Here is an 18,814-nt window from a genome sequence, read left to right as displayed (position 1 = left end):
GGAACCTCTCTAACCTCCAAGGCCTCTAGAATCTCACCACCTCCTCTCCTCTCTTTCAATTTTCGGCCAAAATGTTCTTTTAAAGTTGTGGATGAGCTTTCCCAAGAGTTGTCTAAGCATCCCTTCAAAATTTGGCCTTATCCAAAGCTTGAGTAGGCATAACCATCAATCTCGCCGTCAGTGGCCTTGAGGGCGCCGTCGGCGGGCTTCTGAAGAATTTTGTCCTGTAGTCTCGGGAAAAACTAAAAAACTCGCCGTCGGCGGGGTCGAGGGCGCTGTCGGCGGCCTAGTTCAAATCTTCACATTTTGGTCCTTTTCGCTCTAAATTCGTTCTTTTTTGTATCTTTTTTCTCCAATGACCCTAATTCATTATTCCTGCAACAAAATATCAAAAATACCTTTCTTTAAAGTGCAATATCATAAAAAACAGTATAAAATAGGTATGAAAATCTCAACTTATTTTCCTTTGGTCACCCTTGCATTGAGTTTATAATTAGTGTAGGAAAATAATTTTAAAATATAACTATGGTATTGTGTCAAATAGGAGAAATTTTATTCTTTATCCTCAGTGAAGTGTATAAAGAACATTGGCTACTCTATGGACAGGTCCCTAAACCCGTGGTTAGGCTGGAAAAATACGAGCTCTCACTCTAGAGTTCCCACTTCTCCTCCCCTGAGGGCTAACATCTTGCTTTAATTTTCAAACATCTGGAAAAAAATGGGGATTTTAGTCTGTCACTCTAAAATCTTCAATTTTACGCCCATCAAAACTTATTTCTCTTTTTATTTGCAGTTAACCTTGAGGACTACCTTCTCATCCATGAAGCTAAATGTGATTCATACTATGTTGGAACATAGCCCATAATAATAGGTCGCTACATTTTACAACAAATTTTAACAAATCAATTGGTCAAATTGACAAGTAAATGAAGCATAGAGTTTGAATCATCACAGTTTATGGAGTTTTAAAAGCATTCCTACTAAACTACATTCCTACACAAAATTATTCCTTATTGCATGGAAAAAGGCAAAGGTAACTATTCAGATCTCATGGGGAAAAAACAACAAAACATGGATTTTTAGATAAATAAAAGTTTGCAAGATAAGACAAAGTAAAATAAACAAAATACACAGCTTATCTTAAAATCCTTCTAAAGCAATCCTTCAAGTTCCTTTGAATCACTCACTCTCCTTACAATTCACTCCAAACTTACTTGGAATTTGTAGTGAAGAAGATATCTCTTACTTTTCCTCTTCTCCTCCAAATCACAGCAAGTCTTCAAGGCTTTCTCCTCTCTAGAAAGAATCCACTTCTCTACAATAGATTCCTTTTTCTTCCTCTCAAAAGTTTCTTTTTTGAATCTTTTGAAGTCTCTTTAAATAGATCTCTTAAAATCCCCAAGAGACTCTTCATATTCCTCTTCAAAATTCTTTTAAATTCAATGCATCTTATAGATAACCGTCACGGCACCTAGGTGCTAGATTCTGGCGCCTAGGCGCCATATCAACATTGTCCTTTTTGTATCATTTGACCCTAATTTGCTCCATTTACTCCATTTAGTGTGCCTACAACGAAAAACAAGTAAAATTCCTTTCATTAAAGCGCAATATCATTAAAAACATACATTAAATATATAAATAAAAGCAACATATTTTAGGCATGTTAGTTACAACTCTACAACTAGTGCTACTACTAATAAATTTACATTTCATATATTCAGTTTTTGTTCTACTCGAAAGAAGGCTTATAGACTTCACTATAGCCCTCCATAATTCAAGTTTTTCTTGAAGTTTTCACTAGTTTTTTCCATGAGGAGGATATCATCAGCGAAAAGTATACATCGAGGTACATCCTCTTGTAAATGTCCTCTAAGAACATCCATAACTAAAGCAAAAAAGATACGGGCTTAAAGCCGATCCCTGATGTAATCCAACAAAAATATAAAAATATGTTGTCAATCCTTCTTTTGTTCGAGCACAAGTAACAGTTATAATATACATATCTTTAATGACATGAATATAAGTCATATTAAACTTTTCTTCTCTAGAACACTCCAAAGGATTTTCTTGGAACCTTATTGTAAGCTTTTTTATAAATCAATAAAAATCATTTTTAGATCCTCTTCATTCTCTTTGTATTTCTCCATCAAACTTATCAATAAATGTATAGTTTTCATAGTAAACCTGTCCGACATAAATCCAAATTGATTATGAGAAATCTTAGAAACTCATCTTAGCTTATGTTCTATTACTCTCTCCCATGATTTTAAAGTATGACACATCAACTTAATTCCTCTATAAATTGCATACTCTTGTGCATCCCCTTTATTCTTAAGAATGAGGAGCAAAATACTCTTCCTCGACCCAAACATCGTTTTAGCTTTTAAAATAATATTAAAGAATTTAGTAAGCCAATAAACTCCCAAATCTCCAAAATATTTCCATAATTCAATCAGGATATGCTCATGTCTTATTAATTTTCCACCATTAATTTTCTTTAAAGCCTTAAGTAAAAATATATTATTTTATTATTATTAATGATATTAAGATTACTAAGGTTGATCATAATTTCAGAAATTTTATTGAAATTTTTATCAAAATAGCTAACCCACCTATGTTGAATATCTTTTCTAAGAAAATTACGTTTTTATTTTTATGTTTAATACACTTTACTTGAGTTAAGGCTTAACTTTTGTTTTTATTTTTATATTTAATACACTTTACTTGAGTTAAGGCTTAACTTTTCTTTTATTTTTATTTGACTAGTTTATACATATATTTTTCACTCTCTTTAGTATCTAATGTATTATAAAGATCACTAAAAGCAGAATTTTTAGCATCAGAAATTGTTTTCTTTAACTCTTTACATGCCACCTAATTTTTTCCCCAGTTCTCTAAGCTTTTACATTTAAACTAACTATTTTAACTTTTTTATATTTTTTCTTTTCTTACACATTATTATTTGACTATCAACTATTTTTAATTATAAAAACCTTCTTTTTTGATTCTCCAATTTCATATTTTGGCGTTTGTTTAATAATGTTTGTTACTTTATCTCATATAGAATATATTTTTTCATGAACATCTCAAATATTGAAAATTTGAAATTTACTCATAAAAATAATTTTATTCGTTTTTTTCATGTCAACATCTAATTCTATGATAATAAAAAATATCATAATATATAATGAACTTAGTGTGAAGGAATAGTGTTTAAGTTGAAATTAGAGGGATTGACAAGCCATATATTTATCTTAAGTGCAACTATTGAGAAAATATCATTTAAATGTTGTTATAAAAATGAAAGGGAATCTTTCTAGCTCTTACAAATTGTTGCACTATATCCAAGGTGCTTGAGGTGAAAGAGGAGATTTGTGTGTGTGTGAATTAGGTGATTGTATAAAAGCATTTAACATAATGACAATCTAGTTACATAATAGATATTGTTAAGTGTGGAGATTGCAGTCACATCGTGCTTATATCAAAACTGGCATGCATAGCTACATTGGTGTTTCGTTTGTTCTATATTTGGGCATCAAACATTAGGAATAATTACAATGGGTTTTTTACGATGGGTTTCAGTGTGGCTACTTTGAGATAGTTTCTCCATTATGGGGACTTCAATTCATTGATTTAGAGCGGTGGATATTCTCTCGCGTGTGGTATTTTCTTGACCTGGCTTTCTTGTGGAGCATAAAAGAGTCAAGGTGGAGGATTTCTGTGTTTTCTCTCTTATCATGGAGAGAGGGGCATCCATAATTATTGTAAGTTCTCGTGGTATAGAGGGAAAAATTAGACTGGTTTAATATGTACTTTCTTCTTTTCATAGTGGATTTTTAGTCTAATGCTGCTCCCTTATTTTTTTCTTGTTCTCAGGTTATTCTATGTTAAACTTTTGTGTATTATTTAACTAATTTTTTGTTGTTGTCCGTTTCTATTGAATTTATTATTTTTGATAACTCAAATTAGTGTTATTTTTTCACTGTGTTGTTTTGATTTTTAATCAATCCAAACCCTAGTTTCTATCCTGATAAGTGGTGTGATAGGGAGAGGTTTCTTCTTTGAAGAGTTTTGATTCAAGTGGGGGTAATGGCTGATGAAGCAATGTACATGATGGAGAAGTTCATTTGATTAAATTGTGTTATGGAGAATGCAAGTGAATGATTTTTTGTATCAAAAAGAAAAAATATACTTGTTACTATAAGGAATCACCAAGAAGATTAAATCAATAACTCTAGAAGATTTGATGTGCTGGATCGAATAACCGCAACTTTGATCCGTCCTTATTTTCCTTTTCTTTTACATTTGATAGAGTAAATGAGATAACTATAGTGTATGTCATGGTGACACCGATAAGGATGAATGAAAAATATTCCACTTCAAATAAGTTTTTTTTTTCAATAAAGAGATTATTTAATATGAGATGGAAGGGAGTACAGTGGTTGAACACTTGATCAATTTTAACACGGTGATTAATTTGTTGTGTTAAGTGGGCATCAAGTTTGATGATGAAGTTAGGGAATTATTAATTTTATCTTTATTACTGGACAATTGGGATGGATTGGTCACGACTGTGAGTAACTTTCTGGTAATATGAAGTTGCACTTCAATGACATTGTGAGGTTAGTGCTGAACGAAGAAGTTTACAAGAAGACAACAAGTGGTGAATCTTTATGTTCTGCACTAGATGTTGAATATAGAGGAAAAAAATTGGACATGAACATAGATAGAGGGATAGATTTAAGTTCAGAAGAAAAAAATTCAGGTCAAACAAAGGAAATGATAGAGGAGAATGCTAGAGTTGTAAGAAAAATAGTCATTTCAAGAAGGACTGTATAGTTCCGAGGAAGGCTGGTGGTGGAGGCAATCAAAGAACTCTCTCTACAAATATATCTATAGGAAGAATTCAAGGTTTCACTCTGCTGTTATCATTAGATAGTACTAAATCTTTGATTATAGATTCAAATTCTTCCTTTCATGAAACTTGATACCAACAAAGAGATGTTTAAAATCTATACTCATAGTGACTTATGGATGGTTTATTGAGAGATAAAAGGCTCACAGTATCATAGGAAATGGTGATATTGATATCAAGTTGCTAAATGGAATAGTTTAGGTGCTCAGGAAAGTTAAACATGTTCTAACTTTGAAAAGAAATATGATCTTAGTGAGCCAGCTAACAATGTTAGGGTACGCAATTACTGTCACAGGTGGTTCATTTAAGGTGACTAAGGAGCAATGGTGATGGCTCGGGGCAACATTGAAGGCAATTTTTTACTTGATTAATGATATGAAAAAATCCATATATGTGGCTGAAATCAAAGTTGATGCAAGTCTTTAACACTACATGCTTGGCCATTTGAGTGAGAAATATATGAAGTCCATACTTTGAAAGAATAAAATTCAGGGTCTAAAATCTATAGATTTAGATTTCTGTGAAGATTGCATATGTTTCAAGTAAAAGAATGTTTCTTTTTCCAAACGTAGGTCAATGGTGAAGTCAAATAAGTTGAAGTTAGTGCATATTGATGTATGGGGTTCTATCCATGTCCAATCTATTGGAGGTTCTTACTACTTTATCACTTTCATTAACGATCACACAAGAAAAGCATGTATTTATTTCTTAAAACATAAATTTGATGTATTTGAGTGTTTAAGAAGTGAATGACTGTGAAAAGTTGCAACTTGCTTTAGAATGAAGCGTCTCTTATCAAATAATAGGGATGAGTATCGTGTTCAAAAGTTCAAAATTACTGCTCATCAGAAAGGATCATACAAATCTTACTCTCGCAGGGATCAAACACACCACAGTAGAATGGTGTGACTGAGCGTATGAATATAACCATCACATAGTGTGTTAATGTTTCAGGTTGTATGCAGGATTGTCAAGACAATCTTGAGTAGTAGTGAACACTACGGTGTATCTAGTCAATCGTGGTTTGTAAGTACCTTTATAGGAATGCTTATTTGAAGAAGCATGGAGTGACAAAGATGTAAATATATCTTACTAGAAGGTATTTGGTTAGTCTATTTATGTGCATATTGATATAGAGTCCATGGGTAAACTTGATTAAAAAATTGTTAAGTGCACTTTCATGAGATATGACTCAAAAATTTGGGTAAGAATTTTGAGATTATCAACATTAGAATTTCATAAAGGCAGGATGTCACTTTTAATTTATATAATTATTTCAAACAAAAATTTCTATTTACTTAGAAAATATAGTTTTACATTAAAAGTAATTTTTTGACTCTAAAATTCTTAAAGAGACTTTAGAAAGTCTTTTTCTTCATTTTTTTATATTCTTATTATTTCTTTCAGTTACTTTTTAATTTTCTAATTTTTTAAATCATTTTTATTGGTCTTAAATGAAAAAAATGAATTTTGAACCATTAAATTAACTTTTTTATTTTTCCTAAGGTTCTCTAACCATAATGAACGTACCAAACTTGATTTTATATTTTTTCTGACTGTCATTTTATTTTTTTATAATTTTTTAGTTAAGATAATACTAAAAGTCCTACAAAATTAAGGCTTTTGATCATTGGCATGCCCTTTGACCATAGAAAAATCTGAGGAGGTCCCTAATGCTGTTTAAAAACTAAAATGATTTTTAAATTTATTTTAGAGTCAAAAAATTACTTTTAATGTAAAACTATATTTTGTAAGTAAATAGGAATTTTGGCTTTAAATAATTATATAAATTAAAAAAAATTAAAAAAATTGTGAAAATTTGTTTGAATGATTCCTTAAGATCAGAGAAACCTAGGAAAAAAAAAATTCAACACAAAATTAAAGGTCATATTTTGAGGTATTTTTCAATTTAAAAATAACTAAAAATCACAAAAATATAAGTGTACCTAAAAAAATCAGAAATTATTTCCTAGTAACAGAAAATCACTTAAAAAGTATTTTATAAATTTTTAAATATGTAACAATGTATTTTAAATAAAATAGTTATAAAACTAGAAATAAAAATCATTAAAATATAAAAAAAAATTCTAAGCGTTGTTCGAAGTCAAAGAGACTTATGAAAATATAAAAAATGATTTTTTAAAAATAAAATGTATTTTATACTTATTTATCTCTTAAAACAAACTAAAAATTATAAAAATTAAAATATAATTAAAAAATTCACAAAATTTGTTTCAAGTGGTCCTCTAATCTAGGTACACCTACTAAAATTTCCTAAAACCTAAGCACCAATTTGTTTTAAGTGGCAGATGATTGACTACCAATAAAGCAAGTCAGGGTGGCCAAAATGGTGCTTAGGTGGAGGAAAGAAGAGGGCAACAATCAAATGGGTGTGAGTCACATTAGGGAGTTCCAATTTTAGCTTTTGTCTATGGGGGCTCTCTCGGGCTTGGTGTTTCCTAACGGCTAGAGGGGGTCCACACTGTGGGAGGTCAGAATTAGGGAGTTGTGAAGTCAGTTTAGTCCAAGCATTGGTAATTGCAATTTTTCCAAAGTGGAGAATGGGTTTGGGTTAGTTTGGGTTAAACATGGCTTCAACCCCATGGAAATGGCTTGGGGTCATGTCCAAGGTGGCTGGAGTTGCTGGGTCAACTTCTAGGGGCTTGGGTGATTGATTTGGCATGGTAAATATGCACTTGGTGGGATTATGATTTTGGTTAAGTCACTATGGTGGGAGGTGAAAGAAGGTCCTCCTTTTGCCACTTTGGGGTGCATGAGCCATGTGATGCTCATGGATGAACCCCATGAGTGGTTACATGACATGCATGAGGCCATGGATAATTTTCATGAAGAGGAAATTTGTGGACTTTCAAGATTTGGTGGGGGAATGTCATGGAACCAAAATTAGATGGGGTTAAGCATGGATGTATGATGTGTGGCTAAGGTGTATGGTTTTTTATTAAAAGAATGCTGAAAAGAAAAATTTGCATGTGGGCTTCAATTGTAATTGAAATTGGGCTAAATTTATGGGCTTTTAATTTTGTCATTAAGGGATTAATTTGGGATTTTAGGATGGCTTAAGGAAAATTGATTTTGGGCTTGAAGGGCTTTGGAATTTTTATACAAAATTGATTTTGGGTTAGGTATATTTGAATTGATGTGTATGCCAAATTTGGTGAATTTTTGGACTTGGTGGAATTTTGGTATGGATTTGGACATTTTGGCTAAAAATTGGGGATTTTGGGTTTGGAATTGAAATTTGGGTTTTAATTTGGTGTTTGGTGAAATTGAATTTGAATTTGGAGGGCTTGAATTTTGGGTTAAATTGGGTATTTTGGGAAATTTAGGGGGAATTTGCAAATTATGTAATATGAGGAAAAAATGGGCATAGTGATCATGCAAAATTTGGGGGAATTTGCAAATTAGGTAATATGAGGAAAAAATGGGCATAGTGATCATGCATGTCATGAAAAGCCATCTTGAGAGCATAAGACACCAAAAGATAAATCATTTTTGAGTCTCCACATGTTGTTCTTAGCCATCTTAACCAAAAGCTAAGGGCTTGGGACCACCTATGTGAGTTCTCGAGGAGTTAATGAGGTAGGTCCAGTGTATGTGATCTTAGGGTTTTGGGGTATGTCGGGAATTTGATGGGTTTGAGTGTGTGTAGGTGTGGGTGAGACCAAGCCTGAGTCACTCAGGGTTGTCCCAAGGCTTGGTTGAACCTATAGGTACTCACACTTGAGTCTCCACATGTTGGTTTAGCCATCCCAAAATGATATTTGGGGGCTTATGACCACTTAGGTGGGACTTCATAAGAGGAGTAAAAAATTTCTTTGAATTTCTATGTGGGGTATGGATTTCCTTTACTAGTCCTCTAAGATAGTCCATAAGAAAGTCCTAGCACTAGATTCTAGGCTTCTAAAGAGGACAATTTGACCCCATCAAAAATGAGGTCAAAATAGTAATGGGCCCACTCTATGATTTTCGGGCAAGAGAAAGGAAGCCCTTGGAACCATTACTATGTCGGTCAGTTAGAGAGAGTGTGATAAACAATTTACTAACATGGAGGACATTTTAGTGGTTGACTCGCCACTCACAATGGTATCTTTAACCATCCCATGCTCAACTCCTTCAAGGACATCAACTTAAGTTTTTAATGTAACAGTGGAATACTCATATGATGGTGAGGTAGTATCTGTTTAAGATAATGTCGAGTAGTCTAGCAATTTTTACCATTAGATGGTCGGATGCATCAAGCAAGATTCACTCAAGCTTAGTAATATGTATTCAGGGGGTCTCAAAACTAGGGAGATCACCCATTAGGTTTCGATGCCTGAGGGCAAGGATGGTAATTTTTTTAAATAAGTGATGATTTTGATGCAAGGTCAAACGATCTGTAGATTGAAACCCTCCAAAATTAGTGATTCTTCTTCACCTAGTCTGCTACCAAGAAGTATTGGACACTGATCAATGTTGTGTGTCACTGCCTCAACATTACTCAACCAGCCCAATTGATAAAATAAAAGATGAGGTCATCAAACATCACTCTAGTTGAGCCAATTCAAGAGGAGGTTCAGAAGCTAATGGGAGCTAGCATATTCTAAGAGGTCTAGTGCCCAACATGGGTGTCCAATAAAGTCATGGTGCATAAGTCAAATTATAAATGGAGAATGTGCATGGACTACACGAACTTGGACACCGCTTGCTTGAAGTACATCCATTCCTTGCCTCCGATCAATGTGCTCATGAATTCAACAGTAGGAGATTCCATGATGAGTATCTTTGATGCATTCTTCAGTTACCACCAAATCAAAATGCATCAGTCTGACAAAGAAAAAACCAATTTGCCCGTTGGAAGCTATTGGTCGCCAGAATCAAAATCCCGTCGCTCGCTTCAAAGGGACATTTAATTTACATATATATTTAAGTTTAAAAATATATGAAATCAAGCTGATTCCATATCTTTCATAGTTTAAATGAAAGAGCACCACACCTCAAGCTATGTGTTTATCTCGAAAGTAAATGCAAGACTTGAGGGTGAGGCTCGATCAAATAAAGCTCGATCAAATAAACTTAATAAACTAAAAAACATATGAAATCTATATGGTATGCGAAAATCATTTTTTTTATAAGCCAACAAGTTCTCCTATTTAATATGAAAAATTAAATAGGGTTTATATTAAGCTAGGTTCGAAAAAACTTCCTTTAAGGGCAAGCCACTGTAGTTATATATATCTTAGAAAACCGAAGTCACATAAGAAATTCTCGATAAAAATCAGGGGACAATATCTTCAAGAAGTTCAAAGGAGTAGGAATTTTCAACAAGATCGAAAAAAATGTGTGAAAGGAGAATGACTCAAATTTAGAGCATATATTTTTTGAATATAAAGGAAGAAGAACTAGGGGATATCACAAATCCTGAGGAGAACCTCGGTGATTTCCGAAGCTATCCTATGGTTTGGCTTCAATTTAGAGGAGAAATATTTAAATGTTGCATCTTGCCAATTTTATTAGTTGTGGCTTACATTCATGCGAGATGATTACACAAATAGCTTGAAAGATGTGAGGATTTAGGTCTTGATGAACGACAACCTCGAAATCCTAAAACAGGTTAGGACTTATATTGTGTAGTACAACTATACAAAAGCATAAAGATAAGTTGATGATTTATGTCGTATTAAGAGGACAACATTGAATTCTATGGCTTGGTTGTTTAATTCTAAAGAATGGTTTAGCTGATGTAGATATGCTTTGTTGTTAAAGATGGCCGTGCTGCCCAAAATGCTAGCTCCAAGCTCCTTGCCGCAATTAGTTTGAGTTTTCTAGTGTGTCAAGTTATAATGTCAAATCAGGTGGCCCTATGGTTGAAGTTCTTTAAATTTTATGGGGGCATGTTAAAGTTGATTAGAGTCCTACTATTCCCTAGTTCCGACACCACTATTTTCTTTCAGATTCACTTAGTCCAAATAAATTTACTAAACTCAACTTAATAAGTTCCATACTTTCATTTAGACCGTGGGAAGTCTCGATAGCAACTTTAGGTTACCTCCTCCGAGGGGTTCCCGTTCATCTGACAGAGACGTTTTAATTTTGGTGCAATTTTTATTTTTTGATATTTGTGATTAAATTTTAAGTTGTCTTATATTTTGAATGTTGTGGCGGTGGATTTTATCTTATTTAATTTTTAAATTTTTGGTTTTGGTTGTGCGGCTATCCTAACAGTTTTGGTTTTTGCATGAAGGGTACCTTTGTTGTTTAACATGCAAGTTCTAGATAAGAAGTACAGAAAAGTAAATGCAATAATTTAAAAGTGTGTCTGCTGATTCTTTTAATTCCTCCACCTGAAAGGTTAACTTTGGCAACGTATATATATAATCTTGCAAAGATTTAAATTGAAGGAGTAGATGAAGGTATGACTACCAAACCCCAAGTTATGACTTTATTGAGCCTCAAAATATTTTAGTGGATGATTTTTAGAACAAAATATAACAAGTTAAATTTGCCAATTTGACCTTCAAAATATCCAAAAGATTTTAAAGTGTTCGGGGAATGACCCTGAACTACTTCGAGTATCCTTTGAATTATTTTGATTTCATTTAGAACTTAATCATATTGTTCCATTAATCATCCAAGGTTAGAGTGTGACTACCTCGTTGCCCAGTGAAGCTAGATAATTTAATTATCCTAAGGATAGGATACTTAATCAATTTGATTACTTCGAGTATCTTTTGAATTATTTTGATTTCATTTAGAACTTAATCATATTGTTCCATTAATCATCCAAGGTTAGAGTGTGACTACCTCGTTGCCCAGTGAAGCTAGATAATTTAATTATCCTAAGGATAGGATACTTAATCAATTTGATACTTTACTTTAAAGATTATATGGATGAATGCCCCTAAGAAAAGCTCAAGTCATTAAAGATTTGGTGCTCATCACAAATGAGATCGGAGTGCTTAAAAGGTGTTAATCCCCAATCGTATTATCTTTTAAATCCATTCAACTCAATTTATACATCGAGCCTAGGTCTGAGCCCTTAACAATCATAATGGGGCAAATTGGTGATGGTTAAAATTTTTGTTTAAGTGACATATATTCTTATTGAAAGATCATGAGCCCTTAACAATCATAATGGGGCAAATTGCTGATGGTTAAAATTTTTGTTTAAGTGACATATATTTTTATTGAAAGATCACATCATCATCAATTTTAGGCTTAAGATAAGTAAATCATCATCTTTCTAGCTTATCACTTAAGAATCATTTGATCATAATTGACTTAAAGTCATGATGATTAGGGAAATTATTATTTTTGTTGATATTGTGAAAAAGTGGTAAGTGAGATTCTACCTTTTGATCCGATCATGTTTCAATCATCCAAACATTTTTATTAGGACAAAGAATTACCCATTTTTCCTTTGGTTAATCCTAAATTTTGATTAAGGCACCAAAATCTAGAATTACCGCACTGCTCTTAAGACTCCTCACCTTATAATCCTTCAAGAAAAATTCAAATGGCCATGAAAATATTTGAGTATCCTATCCATGGATTAATTAAAATATCATAGAGGAAAGTATGATTTTTCAAAATTTGATTTAATTTAAATAACTATTTTAACTCAAAAATAGGATTTTTCAATGTTAATTTATTTAATTAATCAAAATGAAGTTTTAATTTATGGGAACATTATTGGAGGTTTTCATATGTCAGAAGAATACTTAGACAAAATTTTATGATTTTTTAAATAATATTGTAATTATTATAATTATTTAACGATCATTTTTAATGTTTATTTAAACACAAAAATATGGTTTAATCTTCAAAAATTTCTTTTAATTTTTTATTAAACCCTCATGAGTTCAAGAAAATCAGAGGAATAAATTTTATATTTTTATGATTTATATTTAATTTATTATAATTATTTTAGTGAGAAAATAAGGAAAATACATTTTAGGCATTTAGAAATTTATTTTTTATTTTAAAAAATTAGGAAAAATATCTTAAGGGGTCCCAAATGACCAGGAAACAATTGCACACTTTTTTAACTATTCTTTATATTTTTGAAAATTTATTATTATTTTTAATTCAAAATATAATTTAAAAATAAAATAATTTTACAAAAATAGCTTTTATTTTTATTAAATTCCCCTCATCACAAGGAACTCAGAAAACTATTTTTCATAAATTTTTTAAGCTTATTTAATTTAATATAATTTATTTTGTGCAAAAATACTATTTTTACTTACAAAATCCACTTTAATGGCAAAATCAACTTAAATAAATTTGAAATTTTTACAGTTAGTTGAAATGATTTTTATGAACAATGTGAAATTGATTTTGATAATTTTTTATTTATATTTAATTTAAATAAGTTAATACAAGGTAAAAATATTTAATTAACAGTAGAAATATACAAAATTATTCAAATTATCACAATATTTTTCATAAGTTCCTCTCACCACAAGAAACCTAACAAAACTAAACCCTTAATTTTTTTAGGGATATTTTAATTTATATGATTAAATAAAGCCAAAATGGCCACTTAGGCTTGAAAATTAGGGTCAGAATCACAGGGATTCTCTTTGACTTTGAAAAAATCAGAGAAGATGCCCTATGTCAGGAGGAACCAACCATAAAAATTTCATACTATGGTGGTTAGTATTTAAACATAATGAATTAAAATACCTCTGAGGTTAATTAACTAATTAAAAATAATATACTTGGCAAATAATTTTTATTTTTAGTCCACATTATTCTCCTCTGTTCACTGAGCAAGAGGATATATTTTTTTTATTTTTATGATTTTTCTAGAGAAAGATATGAATTTTTAAAGATCAGACACTCCATTAAATGAAAAAAATCCATATTTTTCTACTTAAACATGTGGTGCCACCTCATCCTACGACAGCTTCAAGCTAACACGCAGCGCTCCGCCATTTGACGCAGCCATTCAGCTCAGCTACCACACGACCCGCCTTTTCACTCCATCTGCTCGTCCAACGCGATCTTAGTCGTCCATGGAATAAACACACAATCGGATGACACTCGTTCATCGTCCCCAAATGGCCTAACCCTTGAGTCGTTCGCACTAAAAACTTATAATCTTCATCTAGATTCAACCAAATTGTGTGGGGTTTTTTTTCTAAACCTTCATCTACTTGAGATGAACACATCTATATGGCTTATCAAGCATGAAAGTGAGTCATTACACATGGAGAATCAAAATAAGCTCGGGTTAGGGTTAGAGCTCAATACCTTTGTTTGAGAGAGGAGGCCTCAATCAGATGGTTGTGGTAGCTTGTATTGGGTCCAATGAACCTCCAGATGAAGTCTTAGGCCCAAGTGAATTGTCTAGCTATGTTTTTTACCAAGCTCAATTTTAGGTGTTGATCAAAATGTCACAAGGCTCCACAGATTCTCTGTGATGGGGCTTCTATGGGGAATCAACTTCTCTCACTGCAGGGATGGTGTGTGCACAATTAATTGAATTTTGGTGGAATTTGGAAGTGTAGATATATCTGTCATGATTTTAGGACAAATTTTGAACTTAAAATTGAGCTCTCACAGTGGGAACCAGAGGGGGAAAATGGTTGTAATGGGCTTAGGAGTTCTTGGAGAGTGTTTGAAAGCATTTGGTTAGAGCCTCCCCAAGGAAATTCAATCTCTCTCTCTCTTTTGGTCATGGGAGGAGGGTTTAAATAAAATGGCTTGGGGTGGCTTCCAGGGCTAATTAGTGGGTGTTAAATAATGCTTATGTGGAGGGTTTCAAAGTGCTAAAACCAATTGGAAATGACCAGCTGAGATGGGTGAGTTTTAGTTTGAATTTAGGCATGAGGACTCTTATTTTTGGCTCCTCCGGTGACTAGAGTGGCTGGCCATGGCATGGGAGGTGCTCAGGTGGCTCAGGGACCTTAGGGGAATCTGTCACAACAATTAATTTGGGTTGATGATTGCTTTTGGCAAAAATATCTTTGGTTTAAGTAATTTAGGAAACAAATCTCTTGATGTAGGGGACATTTGGTTCATGGCTCATCTATCATCTAGGGTGGGCTAAGTGGGTCTAGTCTGGTCATTGGGGTCCATCTAATGGTTGTTGTGTCATTAATTTGGTCACCTTGGCATGGCTAAGTCAATTTTGGTGCATGGGTTCAATATGAGTCAAATTGGCTTGAAGTTGGGTTTGGGTTAGGCTAGCCAAGACATTAAGCCCAATTGATGGTTCAATTTAGTTTTTATGATTGTCACAAGGAGTTTAAAGAAGTTTTGAAGTGATTTTGAATTTATTTGGAGGTTCAATTTTAAGGATTTTGGCATTTAGTCAATTTTGAGGGTGTTGGGTTAGGATTGGGCTTAGGCTGGGCTAGAGTTGGGTTAAGTCCAAATTAATGGTTAAAAATTGGCTAGGGTAATATCATGAAGAGTTCTCAACATCAAATGTGTGTCAATTTTGGGGTTTGGGCATTCAATTTGGTGGAATTTGGGCATATGGTAAATTTTGGGTAAATTTTGGGCTCTTTGGATTTGGGTTGAAATTGAGTGACATTGAAGCTTGATCAAGGCCAATTTAAGGTTCAATTTGATGTGTGTAAATGTTTCAAAGAGTTTTAAATGTTTCAAAGAGTAATGTTTCAAAGAGTTTATGATGAATAATTGGGGCAATTGGGAAGATTTGGTAGTTCAATTGAGTGGTATTTTGATCTTGGGACAAACTAGGGCTTTTTGATCTAGGTTGAAATTGGACTCAAATGTGGGTCAATTGGACTTAGATTTGCTTTGAATTGAGTTTGATCATGATGAATTTGAGTTTAGAATTCAAATTGGGGAAGATTGGGGTCAAATTGATGGACATTTGGGGTGAATTTGGGGAAATTGGGCCTTTAAGGGCAATTTGGGGTTTTTTGTAAAAAAAGTCAAATTGGTCAAATTCGGTTCAATTGAAGAGTCCAAAATGGTTTTGCAGACATTTGAGATGATTTTGGAGGTTTTGGGAAAGTTTGGGCCACTAAGTTTATTTTTATAATTTTGGCAAAGTTGGGGGTATTTTGGTAATTTCAAAATTTTGGGATGGTTTTGGGCAATTTGGGTAGTTTGAAATGATTTTTTAACAAATTTGGGTCATTTGAATGAAATTGGGAATTATAGTCAAATTTTGGGTTTGGGGTTGTTTAAGTAATTTGGGTAGGTTTGCGGGGCAAAAGGCTAAGTTAGATATTTTGGTGAAATTGGGCTGCTAACCAACCTATAGGAGTCATAATATGAGCCATGGACCAATGGGACCCCCCTTTGGGTCCTCTATATACTGGTCTTAGCTAAACCTTAGCCTAGGGCTAGTGGGTCTAGGGGACCATTTACATGAGTCTCCCAATGATCAAGGGATCAAAGTCAACAAATTTTTAGGTTTAGGGTTGTAAGTGAAAGTGAGTACAAGTGAGTGAACTAGCTCTAGATAGCTCCAGGCAACACAGAGTCAACCCTAAGGCCAAACAGTTCTATGGGGACTCCATTGAGCTCCCCCATATTGACCCCACCTGCTAAGTGCTAGAGGTTAGGACCAATATGTGGAACTTCAAGTTGAGCAAGGAATGGTTTGGAGTTTCTAATGATGAGGGTTCCCTTTCTAGTCCTCTAGGAATAGTCAACAGGAAAGTCCTATGGCCAGACCCTAGGCTACTAAAAATGAAAGACTAAACCTCAACCAAAAGTGAGTTAAAAAATTCATCACTAGCAAAAGAGCACAATATTATAATGCAATGCCTTTCAGGCTAAAAAATGTTGGCTCTAACTACTAGTGAATGAAGGATGTAATCTTCACAAAATAGAAAGGAAAATATATTGAGGTGAATGTGAATGATGTTATGGTACAAAGAAAAACACCCAAGCCACTTATATAAGATCTAAAGGAAATTTTTGGAACACTTGAAAATTTTAATATCAGGCTCAATCTACTCAAGTGCACCTTTGAAGCATCCAGAGACATTTTTAATCTATCACCTAAACCATGAGGGAAAAAAGGCCAACCTAGAAATGGTGCATACATTGATCAGTATGTCGTCACCTTAAAACACTACAAAAGTTAAAAGCTGACCGACCAAACTAAGGGCCTAAGTTAGATCATCTTAAATCAAACGCCAAGTGCACTGTCTTTTTTATAACTTTTAAGGCGACCAAAAAATTTTATTTTGTCTAATGAATGTGAAAAAGCATTAAAAAATCTAGGACTTGTTAGCATTGCCACCACTCCTTCAGAGCCTAAAGCTGAATAAAGAGCTCTCTCTCAATACTTGGGGTTTGGGACTAAAGAAATTAGCTTGTTTTTAGTTTGAGAAGAGCTAAGAAAGCAGTTTATAGTTTACTATGTGATGTAGGTGGAATTAGTGTGTTAATTTTGAAAATATTTTTCAATAATACAAAGTACAAACTACAGATACAATAGTAAATTGCAAATTAATCCCAACAAAATAACTTCAACGAAAATAGTTTTATCTATTAAAAATTTTTAAACTACCAAATCCCCTTTAAAATTAACGCAATTATACGTATCTCTCAAGTAATAAAGGGCTCTAATAGAGTAACAAGTGAACAAGTGAATATTAAGTAACAAGTGAATGCTAATTAAAATGCAGTTGAAAGACAGAGTTAACTAAACTAAATGTTAAACTTTCAAAAGTAAATTTACGAAAACTAAAACTAAGATGTTGTGATGGAAAGTTTAAATTTAAGAAAGCATCCTTCCCCTTTACAATGAGTATATGGATTATGAAGAAATTAAAATCATTTGAAAATATATATAAAAACAGTTTTGTGCCAAATAGGAGCAATTCTCTTTAATCACTTCTGAGTGCATAAAGAACATTCACTAATCCAGAGTTTGGTCCCTAATTCTGTGGTTAGGCTGGGAAGATACCGATTGCCACTCCAAAGCTCTCACTACTCCCTCTTCTGAGGGCTAACAATCTCGCATTAGTTTCCAATCAACTGGACCAAATTGGGGATTTTAATCTGTCGCGTTAAAATCTCTAATTCTATATCCAACAAAGTATATTTCCTTATTTATTTGCACCCAAATCCATGGATAAAATACTCCCCCATGAAATGAAATGTGATTCTCCTCATGTTGTAGAAATCATATCCCTTTCAAAACATATATTTCTCAACACATTTTAACATTTCAATTGGCCAAATCAAAAAAAAAATGAAGATTAGAGTTCAAATCATCAGAAATTATTGACATTTAGAACCATATAAAATAAAATTAATTTTTCACAAAATCGTATCTCAAAGTAGGGAGAAGGATTAAGAAGACTACTCAGAGTTCATGAAAATGATACGCTAAAACACAAATTTCATATATAAAAACGAACTTACAAAGGGTTCTAACGGAGTATATGTATCGCTCAAGTAATAAAGGGCTCTAACGGAGTCCTGGATATTGATCCCATAGAGAAATTGGAAATGCTTATGAAAAAGTTCTTAAGATTATAATGTAAAGTAAAATTTTAAAATATAAAAAGTAAAGTGCAAAGTTTGAGTATTAAGAAATAAGTGAAAGCTAATTAAAATGCATTTGAAAGACAAAGTTAGCTAAACTAAATGCTAAACTTTCAAAAGTAAATTTATGAAAATTAAAACTAAGATGTTGTGACAAAAAGTTCAAATTGAAGAAAGTATCATTCCCCTTATAATGAGTATATGGAATGTAAAGAAATTAAAATCATTTAAAAGTATATATCAACACTATTTTGTGTCAAATGGGAGCAATATTATTCTTTAACCTCTTCCAAGTGTATAAAGAACATTGACTAATCCAGTGTTTGGTTCCTAATTCGGTGGTCAGGCTGAGTGGCTGAGAAGATATCACTGCCACTCTAGAGCTCCCACTACTTCCTCCCCTGAGGG

At 32.9% G+C, this 18,814-nt stretch overlaps 1 protein-coding gene across 1 annotated transcript in view; it reads left to right on the top strand.

Annotated features, from left to right (window-relative positions):
- LOC110028615 (eukaryotic translation initiation factor 4G-like) overlaps positions 1-18,814 on the top strand; it is a 69,251-nt gene that overhangs the window by 2,183 nt on the left and 48,254 nt on the right. The window lies entirely within an intron of this gene.

This window comes from Phalaenopsis equestris, unplaced genomic scaffold (assembly GCF_001263595.1).
Source record: "Phalaenopsis equestris unplaced genomic scaffold, ASM126359v1 Scaffold000517, whole genome shotgun sequence".
NCBI lineage: Eukaryota > Viridiplantae > Streptophyta > Magnoliopsida > Asparagales > Orchidaceae > Phalaenopsis > Phalaenopsis equestris.
Note: the sequence above shows the minus strand (reverse complement) of the source record. Positions and strands in the feature narration are given on the sequence as shown.